We start from the raw sequence: 19,724 nt of genomic DNA on the forward strand, positions 1-19,724 counted from the left end.
TTGTGAGATACATGTGTATCCTCAACTCAGCTGAAAAGGCCTATTTGGAACAACTTAGCCTATCTCCACATGGAGAATCCTACGTGGTGGATGTATTCCTTTCAAAATCGAACACATTTCTCACATGGAAACAATGTGTTGAGGCTGAAGTTCATAATATTGATGGTTTCTTTGGAGAAATACATGTGTTTCTTCAACCGAGCTGAATATTCCCATTTAGATGTAAGAGAGCCTAACACCATCTTGAAAAATCTCCTTTCCAGGAAGTATTACTTTCCAAAACTTTCTCCATTCTCACAGGGACGCCATGGGCTGCATGCTCCTGTTTCTAATACAGATGGGTTTGTTTCGAGAGATACATGTGTTTCTTCAAGTTACTGGACAGGCCTTTTTGGAACAACATGAGCCTTTCTCCACCTTGAAAACTATGATTGTCAGGAAGAATTCCTTTCATTAACTATCTCCATGCTCACCAAGAAGCAATGTGCTCGAAGTTCCTGCTTCTAACACGGAAGGTTTTCTTTGGAGGGATCCGCGTGTTTGCTCAACTCAGCAGAACAGGTGTATTTAGAACAAAGAGAGCCAATGTCCACCTTGAAAAAGGTAAGATTCAGGACTTCTTTCTTTCAAAAACCAACTCAATTCTCAAAGGGGAGCAATGTGCAAGATCCTCCTCCGTTTTGCCCAGATGATGTTCTTCTGAGAGACACGTGTTTGTTCACTCAGCTCGATAGATCTATTTGCAAAAAAGGGAGCCTGTCTCCACCTTGAAAACCCTGAGTTGCAGGAAGTGGTCGTCTCAAAATCTCACTCTGTTCTCCCAGGGAAACCATGTGCTAGCAGGTGCACCTTCTCTCATAGATGGTTCTCTTGGAGACAGAAATGTGGTTCTTCAACGCAGCTGAATAGGCCTATTTGGCACAACGAGATTGTCTTTCGATATTGAAGACCTAAGTAACTGGAGGTATTGGGTTTAAAAACTCACTCAGTCTGAGAGGGAAACAATGTGCTAGATACTCCAGCTTCTAACCTAGATGGTTTTCTTTGCAGAGATGCGTGATTCTTTTCAAATCAGCAGAATGGGTGTATAGGGAACAAAGAGAACCTATCCCCATCTTGAAAACTCTGAATGGCAGGACGTATTTCTCTCAAAAGGTAACTCAGCTCTCGGCGGGAGACAATGTGATAGATGCTCCTCCTTCTTACCCAGATGGTCTTCTTTCAAGAGACACATGCATCTCTTCAACTGAGCTGAAGAAGCCTATTTGGCAGAAAGGGAGCCTATCTCCACCTAGAAAAACCTTTTTTGCCCTTAGTATTCATTTTAAAAACAAAATCATTTCTCAGAGGGCAACAGTATGCTTGAACATCCTGCTTCTAAAATACATGGTTTTCTTCTTAGTGATATATGTGTTTCTTCAAATCAGCTGAATAGGCCTATTTGGAACAAAGGGAGCCTATGTCCACCTTGAAAAACATAACCTGTAGGCAGTGTTCCTCTCAAAAACTAACTCATGTTTCTCTGGGAAAGAATGTGTTAGATGCTCCTGCTTTGGACACTAACGGTTTTCTTTTGAGAGGTACATGTGTTTCTTCAACTAAGCTGAATAGGACGATTTAGAACAAAGAGTGGCTATATCCACCTTGAAAAATCTAAGTTGCAGGAAGTATTCCTTTCAAAATCTAATGCATTTCTCTCAGGGGAACAATGTGCTAGGTGGGGACGTTTGTAACCTAGGTGGTTTTTCTGTAGAGATACATGTGTTGATTCAACTCACCTTAAAGGGCCTATTTGGAACATGGAGAGCCTATCTCCACCTGGAAAAACCTAAGTTCCAGGAAGTATTTCTTCCCAAAACGAACTCAGTTCTCACAGGGAGGCAATGTGCTTGATGCTCCTTGTTCTAACAGAGATAGTTTTCCTTTGAGACACACCTGTGTTTCCTCATCTTAGCTGGATAGGACTATTCGGGAAAAAATGAGCTTTTCTCCAGTTGAAAACTCTGATGGGAAGTATGTATGGCATTCAAAATAAAATTCAAGCCTCACAGTGAAATAATGCCCTAGATGTTGAATCTTTCATCATAGATGGATTTCTAGGGAGACATATATTTCTTTTTCCCACTCGGCTAAATAGGACCGTTTGGAACAGCGGAGCCAAATCTGCACCTTGAGAAATCTATGGTGCAGATAGTATTCCTTTCATAAACTAACTCAGTTCTCACAGGGAAGCAATGTGCTCGATAGTTCTGCTTCTGACACAAATGGTTTCATTTTGAGATATGCATGTATTTCTTCCACTCAGTTGAAAAGGACGATTTGGTAGAATAATAGCCTGTCTAAACCTTGACAATCTTATGTTGCAGGAGGTATTTTTTTCAAAAACCACCTCAGTTCTCACAGGGAAACAATGTGATAGACGTTCCTGCTTGTGACACTACCTGTTTTCCTTTGACAAATACTTGTGTTTCTTCAAGTCAGCTGACAAGACTTACTTGGAAAAAACATAGCCTATCCCAACTTTGAAAAACGAAGCTGCAGGAAATACTACCTCCGAAAACTGACTCAGTTCTCACAGGTAAACACTCTTGTAAATGTTCCTCCTTCGAGCACAAATGGCTTTCCTTCGAGAGATACATGTGTTTATTCAACTCAGCTTCACCGGCCTATTTCGAAGAAAGAGAGCCTACTCCACATGGAAAACCTAAGATGCAGAAAGTATTTCTTTCAAAAACTAATTCAAATCTTACAGGAAAACAATGTGCTAGCTGCTCCTGGTCCTAACACAGAGAGTTTTCTTTTGAGAGATACGTGTGCTTCTCCAACTTAGCTTGATAGGCCTGTTTGGAACAAAGTGAGCTTTTCTCCAACTTCAAAACTCTGATTGGAAGTACGTAATCCTTCAAAAGCTAAATCTATTCTCATGGGGAAATGATGTCCCAGATGTTGAAGCATGTAACGTACATGGTTTTCTTTGGAGAGATATATGCGTTTGTTCCACTTGGCTAAATAGGCCTACTTGGAACAAACAAAACCAATATACACCTAGAAAAACCCAAGTTGTAGGACGTATTCTCTCAACAACTTGCTCAGTTCTCACAGGGAAACAATGTGCTAGATTCTCCCACTTCTAACACAGATGGTATTCTTTCAAGGGATCCGTGGGTTCCTTCACGCCTGCTGAACAGGACTGTTCGGAATAAAGAGAGGCTATATCCACATTGCAAAACCTATACTGCAGGATGTATTCCTACCAAAAACTAATGCATTTCTCACAGGGAAACAAGGTGCTAGAGGCCCCTGTTTCTAACACTGAGGGTTTTCTTTCAAGAGCACATGTGTTCCTTCAAGTCAGCTGAATAGGTCTATTTTGAAAGAAGAGAGGCTTTCTTCTTGTGAAATAAAAGAATTTCCAGAAAGTACTCCTTTCAACAGCTAACTCTATTCTCAGAGGGAAACAATGTCTTAGATGCTGCTGCTTCTTCCACACATGGATTACTCTTGTGACATTCTGTGTTTCTTCAATTTAGCTGAATCAGCCGATATGGAACAAATGGAGTCAACCACCACGTTGAAAAACCAAAGTTGCAGGAAGTATTCCTATCAAAGTCAACTCAATCCTTCCAGGGAAAGAATGTGCAAGATGCTCCTGTTCCTAACATAAGTGGTTTTCTCTTGAGAGATACATGTGTTTCTTCAAGTTAGCTTGATAGGCCGATTTGGAACAAAATAAGCCTTTCTCCACCTTGAAAACTCTGATTGGCGGGACGTATTCCTTTCTGAAACTAACCCACTAGTTAAAGGAAACAATGTGCTAGATGCTACGACATCTAACAGAGAATTTTCTTTTACAATATAAATGTGTTCCTTCAACTCTGCTGAATAACCTCTTGGGAACAAAGAGAGCCTCTCACCATCTTGAAAATCATACCTTGCAGGAAGTATTCCTTTCCAAAACTAACTCAATTCTCGGAGTGAAACAAAGTGCTAGATGCTCCTTGTTCGTTCAAAGATTGTTTTCTTTCGAGAAATACATGTATTTCTTCAACTCAACTGAATAGACCTCTTTGGAACACAGAGAGACTATCTCCACCTTGATAACCGCAAAATGCAGAAATATGCCTTTCAAAAACTAATTCAATTCTCACAGGGAAACACTGTGCTGGATGCTCCTACGTCTAATGCAGATGGGTTTGTTTCGAAAGATACATGTGTGTTTTCACGTTGCTGGACAGACCTAGGTAGAACAAAATTTGCCTTTCTCCACCTTGAGTATTCTGGTTGACAGCACGTCTTCCTTTCCAAAACTACGTGAAATCACACAGGGAAACAATGTGCTCCTTGGTTCTGCTTCTAACACACATGATTTTCTTTGGAGACATACATGTGGTTCTTCAACTGAGATGAAAAGGTCTATTTGGAACAAACAGAGTTTATCACTGACTTGAAATACGTAATTTGCAGGCAGTGTCCTTTGAAAAACGAACTCAGTTCTCACAGCGTGCCTATGTTCTAAATTTTCCTGCTTCTAGCCCAAATGGGTTTCTTTGGAGAGATACAGCTGTTTAGTTCACTCAGCTGCATAGGCCTACTTGGATCAAAGAGAGTCTATATAACCTGAAAACAATCTAAGTTTTAGAAAGTATCCTTTCAAAACAGAACTCATTTCTCACATCGAAGCATCCTGCTCGGTTCCCCTCCTACTTATACAAATGCTATTCTTTTGTGAGATACATGTGTATCCTCAACTCAGCTGAAAAGGCCTATTTGGAACAACTTAGCCTATCTCCACATGGAGAATCCTACGTGGTGGATGTATTCCTTTCAAAATCGAACACATTTCTCACATGGAAACAATGTGTTGAGGCTGAAGTTCATAATATTGATGGTTTCTTTGGAGAAATACATGTGTTTCTTCAACCGAGCTGAATATTCCCATTTAGATGTAAGAGAGCCTAACACCATCTTGAAAAATCTCCTTTCCAGGAAGTATTACTTTCCAAAACTTTCTCCATTCTCACAGGGACGCCATGGGCTGCATGCTCCTGTTTCTAATACAGATGGGTTTGTTTCGAGAGATACATGTGTTTCTTCAAGTTACTGGACAGGCCTTTTTGGAACAACATGAGCCTTTCTCCACCTTGAAAACTATGATTGTCAGGAAGAATTCCTTTCATTAACTATCTCCATGCTCACCAAGAAGCAATGTGCTCGAAGTTCCTGCTTCTAACACGGAAGGTTTTCTTTGGAGGGATCCGCGTGTTTGCTCAACTCAGCAGAACAGGTGTATTTAGAACAAAGAGAGCCAATGTCCACCTTGAAAAAGGTAAGATTCAGGACTTCTTTCTTTCAAAAACCAACTCAATTCTCAAAGGGGAGCAATGTGCAAGATCCTCCTCCGTTTTGCCCAGATGATGTTCTTCTGAGAGACACGTGTTTGTTCACTCAGCTCGATAGATCTATTTGCAAAAAAGGGAGCCTGTCTCCACCTTGAAAACCCTGAGTTGCAGGAAGTGGTCGTCTCAAAATCTCACTCTGTTCTCCCAGGGAAACCATGTGCTAGCAGGTGCACCTTCTCTCATAGATGGTTCTCTTGGAGACAGAAATGTGGTTCTTCAACGCAGCTGAATAGGCCTATTTGGCACAACGAGATTGTCTTTCGATATTGAAGACCTAAGTAACTGGAGGTATTGGGTTTAAAAACTCACTCAGTCTGAGAGGGAAACAATGTGCTAGATACTCCAGCTTCTAACCTAGATGGTTTTCTTTGCAGAGATGCGTGATTCTTTTCAAATCAGCAGAATGGGTGTATAGGGAACAAAGAGAACCTATCCCCATCTTGAAAACTCTGAATGGCAGGACGTATTTCTCTCAAAAGGTAACTCAGCTCTCGGCGGGAGACAATGTGATAGATGCTCCTCCTTCTTACCCAGATGGTCTTCTTTCAAGAGACACATGCATCTCTTCAACTGAGCTGAAGAAGCCTATTTGGCAGAAAGGGAGCCTATCTCCACCTAGAAAAACCTTTTTTGCCCTTAGTATTCATTTTAAAAACAAAATCATTTCTCAGAGGGCAACAGTATGCTTGAACATCCTGCTTCTAAAATACATGGTTTTCTTCTTAGTGATATATGTGTTTCTTCAAATCAGCTGAATAGGCCTATTTGGAACAAAGGGAGCCTATGTCCACCTTGAAAAACATAACCTGTAGGCAGTGTTCCTCTCAAAAACTAACTCATGTTTCTCTGGGAAAGAATGTGTTAGATGCTCCTGCTTTGGACACTAACGGTTTTCTTTTGAGAGGTACATGTGTTTCTTCAACTAAGCTGAATAGGACGATTTAGAACAAAGAGTGGCTATATCCACCTTGAAAAATCTAAGTTGCAGGAAGTATTCCTTTCAAAATCTAATGCATTTCTCTCAGGGGAACAATGTGCTAGGTGGGGACGTTTGTAACCTAGGTGGTTTTTCTGTAGAGATACATGTGTTGATTCAACTCACCTTAAAGGGCCTATTTGGAACATGGAGAGCCTATCTCCACCTGGAAAAACCTAAGTTCCAGGAAGTATTTCTTCCCAAAACGAACTCAGTTCTCACAGGGAGGCAATGTGCTTGATGCTCCTTGTTCTAACAGAGATAGTTTTCCTTTGAGACACACCTGTGTTTCCTCATCTTAGCTGGATAGGACTATTCGGGAAAAAATGAGCTTTTCTCCAGTTGAAAACTCTGATGGGAAGTATGTATGGCATTCAAAATAAAATTCAAGCCTCACAGTGAAATAATGCCCTAGATGTTGAATCTTTCATCATAGATGGATTTCTAGGGAGACATATATTTCTTTTTCCCACTCGGCTAAATAGGACCGTTTGGAACAGCGGAGCCAAATCTGCACCTTGAGAAATCTATGGTGCAGATAGTATTCCTTTCATAAACTAACTCAGTTCTCACAGGGAAGCAATGTGCTCGATAGTTCTGCTTCTGACACAAATGGTTTCATTTTGAGATATGCATGTATTTCTTCCACTCAGTTGAAAAGGACGATTTGGTAGAATAATAGCCTGTCTAAACCTTGACAATCTTATGTTGCAGGAGGTATTTTTTTCAAAAACCACCTCAGTTCTCACAGGGAAACAATGTGATAGACGTTCCTGCTTGTGACACTACCTGTTTTCCTTTGACAAATACTTGTGTTTCTTCAAGTCAGCTGACAAGACTTACTTGGAAAAAACATAGCCTATCCCAACTTTGAAAAACGAAGCTGCAGGAAATACTACCTCCGAAAACTGACTCAGTTCTCACAGGTAAACACTCTTGTAAATGTTCCTCCTTCGAGCACAAATGGCTTTCCTTCGAGAGATACATGTGTTTATTCAACTCAGCTTCACCGGCCTATTTCGAAGAAAGAGAGCCTACTCCACATGGAAAACCTAAGATGCAGAAAGTATTTCTTTCAAAAACTAATTCAAATCTTACAGGAAAACAATGTGCTAGCTGCTCCTGGTCCTAACACAGAGAGTTTTCTTTTGAGAGATACGTGTGCTTCTCCAACTTAGCTTGATAGGCCTGTTTGGAACAAAGTGAGCTTTTCTCCAACTTCAAAACTCTGATTGGAAGTACGTAATCCTTCAAAAGCTAAATCTATTCTCATGGGGAAATGATGTCCCAGATGTTGAAGCATGTAACGTACATGGTTTTCTTTGGAGAGATATATGCGTTTGTTCCACTTGGCTAAATAGGCCTACTTGGAACAAACAAAACCAATATACACCTAGAAAAACCCAAGTTGTAGGACGTATTCTCTCAACAACTTGCTCAGTTCTCACAGGGAAACAATGTGCTAGATTCTCCCACTTCTAACACAGATGGTATTCTTTCAAGGGATCCGTGGGTTCCTTCACGCCTGCTGAACAGGACTGTTCGGAATAAAGAGAGGCTATATCCACATTGCAAAACCTATACTGCAGGATGTATTCCTACCAAAAACTAATGCATTTCTCACAGGGAAACAAGGTGCTAGAGGCCCCTGTTTCTAACACTGAGGGTTTTCTTTCAAGAGCACATGTGTTCCTTCAAGTCAGCTGAATAGGTCTATTTTGAAAGAAGAGAGGCTTTCTTCTTGTGAAATAAAAGAATTTCCAGAAAGTACTCCTTTCAACAGCTAACTCTATTCTCAGAGGGAAACAATGTCTTAGATGCTGCTGCTTCTTCCACACATGGATTACTCTTGTGACATTCTGTGTTTCTTCAATTTAGCTGAATCAGCCGATATGGAACAAATGGAGTCAACCACCACGTTGAAAAACCAAAGTTGCAGGAAGTATTCCTATCAAAGTCAACTCAATCCTTCCAGGGAAAGAATGTGCAAGATGCTCCTGTTCCTAACATAAGTGGTTTTCTCTTGAGAGATACATGTGTTTCTTCAAGTTAGCTTGATAGGCCGATTTGGAACAAAATAAGCCTTTCTCCACCTTGAAAACTCTGATTGGCGGGACGTATTCCTTTCTGAAACTAACCCACTAGTTAAAGGAAACAATGTGCTAGATGCTACGACATCTAACAGAGAATTTTCTTTTACAATATAAATGTGTTCCTTCAACTCTGCTGAATAACCTCTTGGGAACAAAGAGAGCCTCTCACCATCTTGAAAATCATACCTTGCAGGAAGTATTCCTTTCCAAAACTAACTCAATTCTCGGAGTGAAACAAAGTGCTAGATGCTCCTTGTTCGTTCAAAGATTGTTTTCTTTCGAGAAATACATGTATTTCTTCAACTCAACTGAATAGACCTCTTTGGAACACAGAGAGACTATCTCCACCTTGATAACCGCAAAATGCAGAAATATGCCTTTCAAAAACTAATTCAATTCTCACAGGGAAACACTGTGCTGGATGCTCCTACGTCTAATGCAGATGGGTTTGTTTCGAAAGATACATGTGTGTTTTCACGTTGCTGGACAGACCTAGGTAGAACAAAATTTGCCTTTCTCCACCTTGAGTATTCTGGTTGACAGCACGTCTTCCTTTCCAAAACTACGTGAAATCACACAGGGAAACAATGTGCTCCTTGGTTCTGCTTCTAACACACATGATTTTCTTTGGAGACATACATGTGGTTCTTCAACTGAGATGAAAAGGTCTATTTGGAACAAACAGAGTTTATCACTGACTTGAAATACGTAATTTGCAGGCAGTGTCCTTTGAAAAACGAACTCAGTTCTCACAGCGTGCCTATGTTCTAAATTTTCCTGCTTCTAGCCCAAATGGGTTTCTTTGGAGAGATACAGCTGTTTAGTTCACTCAGCTGCATAGGCCTACTTGGATCAAAGAGAGTCTATATAACCTGAAAACAATCTAAGTTTTAGAAAGTATCCTTTCAAAACAGAACTCATTTCTCACATCGAAGCATCCTGCTCGGTTCCCCTCCTACTTATACAAATGCTATTCTTTTGTGAGATACATGTGTATCCTCAACTCAGCTGAAAAGGCCTATTTGGAACAACTTAGCCTATCTCCACATGGAGAATCCTACGTGGTGGATGTATTCCTTTCAAAATCGAACACATTTCTCACATGGAAACAATGTGTTGAGGCTGAAGTTCATAATATTGATGGTTTCTTTGGAGAAATACATGTGTTTCTTCAACCGAGCTGAATATTCCCATTTAGATGTAAGAGAGCCTAACACCATCTTGAAAAATCTCCTTTCCAGGAAGTATTACTTTCCAAAACTTTCTCCATTCTCACAGGGACGCCATGGGCTGCATGCTCCTGTTTCTAATACAGATGGGTTTGTTTCGAGAGATACATGTGTTTCTTCAAGTTACTGGACAGGCCTTTTTGGAACAACATGAGCCTTTCTCCACCTTGAAAACTATGATTGTCAGGAAGAATTCCTTTCATTAACTATCTCCATGCTCACCAAGAAGCAATGTGCTCGAAGTTCCTGCTTCTAACACGGAAGGTTTTCTTTGGAGGGATCCGCGTGTTTGCTCAACTCAGCAGAACAGGTGTATTTAGAACAAAGAGAGCCAATGTCCACCTTGAAAAAGGTAAGATTCAGGACTTCTTTCTTTCAAAAACCAACTCAATTCTCAAAGGGGAGCAATGTGCAAGATCCTCCTCCGTTTTGCCCAGATGATGTTCTTCTGAGAGACACGTGTTTGTTCACTCAGCTCGATAGATCTATTTGCAAAAAAGGGAGCCTGTCTCCACCTTGAAAACCCTGAGTTGCAGGAAGTGGTCGTCTCAAAATCTCACTCTGTTCTCCCAGGGAAACCATGTGCTAGCAGGTGCACCTTCTCTCATAGATGGTTCTCTTGGAGACAGAAATGTGGTTCTTCAACGCAGCTGAATAGGCCTATTTGGCACAACGAGATTGTCTTTCGATATTGAAGACCTAAGTAACTGGAGGTATTGGGTTTAAAAACTCACTCAGTCTGAGAGGGAAACAATGTGCTAGATACTCCAGCTTCTAACCTAGATGGTTTTCTTTGCAGAGATGCGTGATTCTTTTCAAATCAGCAGAATGGGTGTATAGGGAACAAAGAGAACCTATCCCCATCTTGAAAACTCTGAATGGCAGGACGTATTTCTCTCAAAAGGTAACTCAGCTCTCGGCGGGAGACAATGTGATAGATGCTCCTCCTTCTTACCCAGATGGTCTTCTTTCAAGAGACACATGCATCTCTTCAACTGAGCTGAAGAAGCCTATTTGGCAGAAAGGGAGCCTATCTCCACCTAGAAAAACCTTTTTTGCCCTTAGTATTCATTTTAAAAACAAAATCATTTCTCAGAGGGCAACAGTATGCTTGAACATCCTGCTTCTAAAATACATGGTTTTCTTCTTAGTGATATATGTGTTTCTTCAAATCAGCTGAATAGGCCTATTTGGAACAAAGGGAGCCTATGTCCACCTTGAAAAACATAACCTGTAGGCAGTGTTCCTCTCAAAAACTAACTCATGTTTCTCTGGGAAAGAATGTGTTAGATGCTCCTGCTTTGGACACTAACGGTTTTCTTTTGAGAGGTACATGTGTTTCTTCAACTAAGCTGAATAGGACGATTTAGAACAAAGAGTGGCTATATCCACCTTGAAAAATCTAAGTTGCAGGAAGTATTCCTTTCAAAATCTAATGCATTTCTCTCAGGGGAACAATGTGCTAGGTGGGGACGTTTGTAACCTAGGTGGTTTTTCTGTAGAGATACATGTGTTGATTCAACTCACCTTAAAGGGCCTATTTGGAACATGGAGAGCCTATCTCCACCTGGAAAAACCTAAGTTCCAGGAAGTATTTCTTCCCAAAACGAACTCAGTTCTCACAGGGAGGCAATGTGCTTGATGCTCCTTGTTCTAACAGAGATAGTTTTCCTTTGAGACACACCTGTGTTTCCTCATCTTAGCTGGATAGGACTATTCGGGAAAAAATGAGCTTTTCTCCAGTTGAAAACTCTGATGGGAAGTATGTATGGCATTCAAAATAAAATTCAAGCCTCACAGTGAAATAATGCCCTAGATGTTGAATCTTTCATCATAGATGGATTTCTAGGGAGACATATATTTCTTTTTCCCACTCGGCTAAATAGGACCGTTTGGAACAGCGGAGCCAAATCTGCACCTTGAGAAATCTATGGTGCAGATAGTATTCCTTTCATAAACTAACTCAGTTCTCACAGGGAAGCAATGTGCTCGATAGTTCTGCTTCTGACACAAATGGTTTCATTTTGAGATATGCATGTATTTCTTCCACTCAGTTGAAAAGGACGATTTGGTAGAATAATAGCCTGTCTAAACCTTGACAATCTTATGTTGCAGGAGGTATTTTTTTCAAAAACCACCTCAGTTCTCACAGGGAAACAATGTGATAGACGTTCCTGCTTGTGACACTACCTGTTTTCCTTTGACAAATACTTGTGTTTCTTCAAGTCAGCTGACAAGACTTACTTGGAAAAAACATAGCCTATCCCAACTTTGAAAAACGAAGCTGCAGGAAATACTACCTCCGAAAACTGACTCAGTTCTCACAGGTAAACACTCTTGTAAATGTTCCTCCTTCGAGCACAAATGGCTTTCCTTCGAGAGATACATGTGTTTATTCAACTCAGCTTCACCGGCCTATTTCGAAGAAAGAGAGCCTACTCCACATGGAAAACCTAAGATGCAGAAAGTATTTCTTTCAAAAACTAATTCAAATCTTACAGGAAAACAATGTGCTAGCTGCTCCTGGTCCTAACACAGAGAGTTTTCTTTTGAGAGATACGTGTGCTTCTCCAACTTAGCTTGATAGGCCTGTTTGGAACAAAGTGAGCTTTTCTCCAACTTCAAAACTCTGATTGGAAGTACGTAATCCTTCAAAAGCTAAATCTATTCTCATGGGGAAATGATGTCCCAGATGTTGAAGCATGTAACGTACATGGTTTTCTTTGGAGAGATATATGCGTTTGTTCCACTTGGCTAAATAGGCCTACTTGGAACAAACAAAACCAATATACACCTAGAAAAACCCAAGTTGTAGGACGTATTCTTTCAACAACTTGCTCAGTTCTCACAGGGAAACAATGTGCTAGATTCTCCTGCTTCTAACACAGATGGTATTCTTTCAAGGGATCCGTGGGTTCCTTCACGCCTGCTGAACAGGACTGTTCGGAATAAAGAGAGGCTATATCCACATTGCAAAACCTATACTGCAGGATGTATTCCTACCAAAAACTAATGCATTTCTCACAGGGAAACAAGGTGCTAGAGGCCCCTGTTTCTAACACTGAGGATTTTCTTTCAAGAGCACATGTGTTCCTTCAAGTCAGCTGAATAGGTCTATTTTGAAAGAAGAGAGGCTTTCTTCTTGTGAAATAAAAGAATTTCCAGAAAGTACTCCTTTCAACAGCTAACTCTATTCTCAGAGGGAAACAATGTCTTAGATGCTGCTGCTTCTTCCACATATGGATTACTCTTGTGACATTCTGTGTTTCTTCAATTTAGCTGAATCAGCCGATATGGAACAATTGGAGTCAACCACCACGTTGAAAAACCAAAGTTGCAGGAAGTATTCCTATCAAAGTCAACTCAATCCTTCCAGGGAAAGAATGTGCAAGATGCTCCTGTTCCTAACATAAGTGGTTTTCTCTTGAGAGATACATGTGTTTCTTCAAGTTAGCTTGATAGGCCGATTTGGAGCAAAATAAGCCTTTCTCCACCTTGAAAACTCTGATTGGCGGGACGTATTCCTTTCTGAAACTAACCCACTAGTTAAAGGAAACAATGTGCTAGATGCTACGACATCTAACAGAGAATTTTCTTTTACCATATAAATGTGTTCCTTCAACTCTGCTGAATAACCTCTTGGGAACAAAGAGAGCCTCTCACCATCTTGAAAATCATACCTTGCAGGAAGTATTCCTTTCCAAAACTAACTCAATTCTCGGACTGAAACAAAGTGCTAGATGCTCCTTGTTCGTTCAAAGATTGTTTTCTTTCGAGAAATACATGTATTTCTTCAACTCAACTGAATAGACCTCTTTGGAACACAGAGAGACTATCTCCACCTTGATAACCGCAAAATGCAGAAATATGCCTTTCAAAAACTAATTCAATTCTCACAGGGAAACACTGTGCTGGATGCTCCTACGTCTAATGCAGATGGGTTTGTTTCGAAAGATACATGTGTGTTTTCACGTTGCTGGACAGACCTAGGTAGAACAAAATTTGCCTTTCTCCACCTTGAGTATTCTGGTTGACAGCACGTCTTCCTTTCCAAAACTACGTGAAATCACACAGGGAAACAATGTGCTCCTTGGTTCTGCTTCTAACACACATGATTTTCTTTGGAGACATACATGTGGTTCTTCAACTGAGATGAAAAGGTCTATTTGGAACAAACAGAGTTTATCACTGACTTGAAATACGTAATTTGCAGGCAGTGTCCTTTGAAAAACGAACTCAGTTCTCACAGCGTGCCTATGTTCTAAATTTTCCTGCTTCTAGCCCAAATGGGTTTCTTTGGAGAGATACAGCTGTTTAGTTCACTCAGCTGCATAGGCCTACTTGGATCAAAGAGAGTCTATATAACCTGAAAACAATCTAAGTTTTAGAAAGTATCCTTTCAAAACAGAACTCATTTCTCACATCGAAGCATCCTGCTCGGTTCCCCTCCTACTTATACAAATGCTATTCTTTTGTGAGATACATGTGTATCCTCAACTCAGCTGAAAAGGCCTATTTGGAACAACTTAGCCTATCTCCACATGGAGAATCCTACGTGGTGGATGTATTCCTTTCAAAATCGAACACATTTCTCACATGGAAACAATGTGTTGAGGCTGAAGTTCATAATATTGATGGTTTCTTTGGAGAAATACATGTGTTTCTTCAACCGAGCTGAATATTCCCATTTAGATGTAAGAGAGCCTAACACCATCTTGAAAAATCTCCTTTCCAGGAAGTATTACTTTCCAAAACTTTCTCCATTCTCACAGGGACGCCATGGGCTACATGCTCCTGTTTCTAATACAGATGGGTTTGTTTCGAGAGATACATGTGTTTCTTCAAGTTACTGGACAGGCCTTTTTGGAACAACATGAGCCTTTCTCCACCTTGAAAACTATGATTGTCAGGAAGAATTCCTTTCATTAACTATCTCCATGCTCACCAAGAAGCAATGTGCTCGAAGTTCCTGCTTCTAACACGGAAGGTTTTCTTTGGAGAGATCCGCGTGTTTGCTCAACTCAGCAGAACAGGTGTATTTAGAACAAAGAGAGCCAATGTCCACCTTGAAAAAGGTAAGATTCAGGACTTCTTTCTTTCAAAAACCAACTCAATTCTCAAAGGGGAGCAATGTGCAAGATCCTCCTCCGTTTTGCCCAGATGATGTTCTTCTGAGAGACACGTGTTTGTTCACTCAGCTCGATAGATCTATTTGCAAAAAAGGGAGCCTGTCTCCACCTTGAAAACCCTAAGTTGCAGGAAGTGGTCGTCTCAAAATCTCACTCTGTTCTCCCAGGGAAACCATGTGCTAGCAGGTGCACCTTCTCTCATAGATGGTTCTCTTGGAGACAGAAATGTGGTTCTTCAACGCAGCTGAATAGGCCTATTTGGCACAACGAGATTGTCTTTCGACATTGAAGACCTAAGTAACTGGAGGTATTGGGTTTAAAAACTCACTCAGTCTGAGAGGGAAACAATGTGCTAGATACTCCAGCTTCTAACCTAGATGGTTTTCTTTGCAGAGATGCGTGATTCTTTTCAAATCAGCAGAATGGGTGTATAGGGAACAAAGAGAACCTATCCCCATCTTGAAAACTCTGAATGGCAGGACGTATTTCTCTCAAAAGGTAACTCAGCTCTCGGCGGGAGACAATGTGATAGATGCTCCTCCTTCTTACCCAGATGGTCTTCTTTCAAGAGACACATGCATCTCTTCAACTGAGCTGAAGAAGCCTATTTGGCAGAAAGGGAGCCTATCTCCACCTAGAAAAACCTTTTTTGCCCTTAGTATTCATTTTAAAAACAAAATCATTTCTCAGAGGGCAACAGTATGCTTGAACATCCTGCTTCTAAAATACATGGTTTTCTTCTTAGTGATATATGTGTTTCTTCAAATCAGCTGAATAGGCCTATTTGGAACAAAGGGAGCCTATGTCCACCTTGAAAAACATAACCTGTAGGCAGTGTTCCTCTCAAAAACTAACTCATGTTTCTCTGGGAAAGAATGTGTTAGATGCTCCTGCTTTGGACACTAACGGTTTTCTTTTGAGAGGTACATGTGTTTCTTCAACTCAGCTGAATAGGACGATTTAGAACAAAGAGTGGCTATATCCACCTTGAAAAATCTAAGTTGCAGGAAGTATTGCTTTCAAAATCTAATGCATTTCTCTCAGGGGAACAATGTGCTAGATGGGGACGTTTGTAACCTAGGTGGTTTTTCTGTAGAGATACATGTGTTGATTCAACTCACCTTAAAGGGCCTATTTGGAACATGGAGAGCCTATCTCCACCTGGAAAAACCTAAGTTCCAGGAAGTATTTCTTCCCAAAACGAACTCAGTTCTCACAGGGAGGCAATGTGCTTGATGCTCCTTGTTCTAACAGAGATAGTTTTCCTTTGAGACACACCTGTGTTTCCTCATCTTAGCTGGATAGGACTATTCGGGAAAAAATGAGCTTTTCTCCAGTTGAAAACTCTGATGGGAAGTATGTATGGCATTCAAAATAAAATTCAAGCCTCACAGTGAAATAATGCCCTAGATGTTGAATCTTTCATCATAGATGGATTTCTAGGGAGACATATATTTCTTTTTCCCACTCGGCTAAATAGGACCGTTTGGAACAGCGGAGCCAAATCTGCACCTTGAGAAATCTATGGTGCAGATAGTATTCCTTTCATAAACTAACTCAGTTCTCACAGGGAAGCAATGTGCTCGATAGTTCTGCTTCTGACACAAATGGTTTCATTTTGAGATATGCATGTATTTCTTCCACTCAGTTGAAAAGGACGATTTGGTAGAATAATAGCCTGTCTAAACCTTGACAATCTTATGTTGCAGGAGGTATTTTTTTCAAAAACCACCTCAGTTCTCACAGGGAAACAATGTGATAGACGTTCCTGCTTGTGACACTACCTGTTTTCCTTTGACAAATACTTGTGTTTCTTCAAGTCAGCTGACAAGACTTACTTGGAAAAAACATAGCCTATCCCAACTTTGAAAAACGAAGCTGCAGGAAATACTACCTCCGAAAACTGACTCAGTTCTCACAGGTAAACACTCTTGTAAATGTTCCTCCTTCGAGCACAAATGGCTTTCCTTCGAGAGATACATGTGTTTATTCAACTCAGCTTCACCGGCCTATTTCGAAGAAAGAGAGCCTACTCCACATGGAAAACCTAAGATGCAGAAAGTATTTCTTTCAAAAACTAATTCAAATCTTACAGGAAAACAATGTGCTAGCTGCTCCTGGTCCTAACACAGAGAGTTTTCTTTTGAGAGATACGTGTGCTTCTCCAACTTAGCTTGATAGGCCTGTTTGGAACAAAGTGAGCTTTTCTCCAACTTCAAAACTCTGATTGGAAGTACGTAATCCTTCAAAAGCTAAATCTATTCTCATGGGGAAATGATGTCCCAGATGTTGAAGCATGTAACGTACATGGTTTTCTTTGGAGAGATATATGCGTTTGTTCCACTTGGCTAAATAGGCCTACTTGGAACAAACAAAACCAATATACACCTAGAAAAACCCAAGTTGTAGGACGTATTCTCTCAACAACTTGCTCAGTTCTCACAGGGAAACAATGTGCTAGATTCTCCTGCTTCTAACACAGATGGTATTCTTTCAAGGGATCCGTGGGTTCCTTCACGCCTGCTGAACAGGACTGTTCGGAATAAAGAGAGGCTATATCCACATTGCAAAACCTATACTGCAGGATGTATTCCTACCAAAAACTAATGCATTTCTCACAGGGAAACAAGGTGCTAGAGGCCCCTGTTTCTAACACTGAGGGTTTTCTTTCAAGAGCACATGTGTTCCTTCAAGTCAGCTGAATAGGTCTATTTTGAAAGAAGAGAGGCTTTCTTCTTGTGAAATAAAAGAATTTCCAGAAAGTACTCCTTTCAACAGGTAACTCTATTCTCAGAGGGAAACAATGTCTTAGATGCTGCTGCTTCTTCCACACATGGATTACTCTTGTGACATTCTGTGTTTCTTCAATTTAGCTGAATCAGCCGATATGGAACAAATGGAGTCAACCACCACGTTGAAAAACCAAAGTTGCAGGAAGTATTCCTATCAAAGTCAACTCAATCCTTCCAGGGAAAGAATGTGCAAGATGCTCCTGTTCCTAACATAAGTGGTTTTCTCTTGAGAGATACATGTGTTTCTTCAAGTTAGCTTGATAGGCCGATTTGGAACAAAATAAGCCTTTCTCCACCTTGAAAACTCTGATTGGCGGGACGTATTCCTTTCTGAAACTAACCCACTAGTTAAAGGAAACAATGTGCTAGATGCTACGACATCTAACAGAGAATTTTCTTTTACAATATAAATGTGTTCCTTCAACTCTGCTGAATAACCTCTTGGGAACAAAGAGAGCCTCTCACCATCTTGAAAATCATACCTTGCAGGAAGTATTCCTTTCCAAAACTAACTCAATTCTCGGAGTGAAACAAAGTGCTAGATGCTCCTTGTTCGTTCAAAGATTGTTTTCTTTCGAGAAATACATGTATTTCTTCAACTCAACTGAATAGACCTCTTTGGAACACAGAGAGACTATCTCCACCTTGATAACCGCAAAATGCAGAAATATGCCTTTCAAAAACTAATTCAATTCTCACAGGGAAACACTGTGCTGGATGCTCCTACGTCTAATGCAGATGGGTTTGTTTCGAAAGATACATGTGTGTTTTCACGTTGCTGGACAGACCTAGGTAGAACAAAATTTGCCTTTCTCCACCTTGAGTATTCTGGTTGACAGCACGTCTTCCTTTCCAAAACTACGTGAAATCACACAGGGAAACAATGTGCTCCTTGGTTCTGCTTCTAACACACATGATTTTCTTTGGAGACATACATGTGGTTCTTCAACTGAGATGAAAAGGTCTATTTGGAACAAACAGAGTTTATCACTGACTTGAAATACGTAATTTGCAGGCAGTGTCCTTTGAAAAACGAACTCAGTTCTCACAGCGTGCCTATGTTCTAAATTTTCCTGCTTCTAGCCCAAATGGGTTTCTTTGAAGAGATACAGCTGTTTAGTTCACTCAGCTGCATAGGCCTACTTGGATCAAAGAGAGTCTATATAACCTGAAAACAATCTAAGTTTTAGAAAGTATCCTTTCAAAACAGAACTCATTTCTCACATCGAAGCATCATGCTCGGTTCCCCTCCTACTTATACAAATGCTATTCTTTTGTGAGATACATGTGTATCCTCAACTCAGCTGAAAAGGCCTATTTGGAACAACTTAGCCTATCTCCACATGGAGAATCCTACGTGGTGGATGTATTCCTTTCAAAATCGAACACATTTCTCACATGGAAACAATGTGTTGAGGCTGAAGTTCATAATATTGATGGTTTCTTTGGAGAAATACATGTGTTTCTTCAACCGAGCTGAATATTCCCATTTAGATGTAAGAGAGCCTAACACCATCTTGAAAAATCTCCTTTCCAGGAAGTATTACTTTCCAAAACTTTCTCCATTCTCACAGGGACGCCATGGGCTACATGCTCCTGTTTCTAATACAGATGGGTTTGTTTCGAGAGATACATGTGTTTCTTCAAGTTACTGGACAGGCCTTTTTGGAACAACATGAGCCTTTCTCCACCTTGAAAACTATGATTGTCAGGAAGAATTCCTTTCATTAACTATCTCCATGCTCACCAAGAAGCAATGTGCTCGAAGTTCCTGCTTCTAACACGGAAGGTTTTCTTTGGAGGGATCCGCGTGTTTGCTCAACTCAGCAGAACAGGTGTATTTAGAACAAAGAGAGCCAATGTCCACCTTGAAAAAGGTAAGATTCAGGACTTCTTTCTTTCAAAAACCAACTCAATTCTCAAAGGGGAGCAATGTGCAAGATCCTCCTCCGTTTTGCCCAGATGATGTTCTTCTGAGAGACACGTGTTTGTTCACTCAGCTCGATAGATCTATTTGCAAAAAAGGGAGCCTGTCTCCACCTTGAAAACCCTGAGTTGCAGGAAGTGGTCGTCTCAAAATCTCACTCTGTTCTCCCAGGGAAACCA

This window comes from Castor canadensis, chromosome 17 (genome assembly GCF_047511655.1).
Source record: "Castor canadensis chromosome 17, mCasCan1.hap1v2, whole genome shotgun sequence".
Classification (NCBI taxonomy): Eukaryota; Metazoa; Chordata; class Mammalia; order Rodentia; family Castoridae; genus Castor; species Castor canadensis.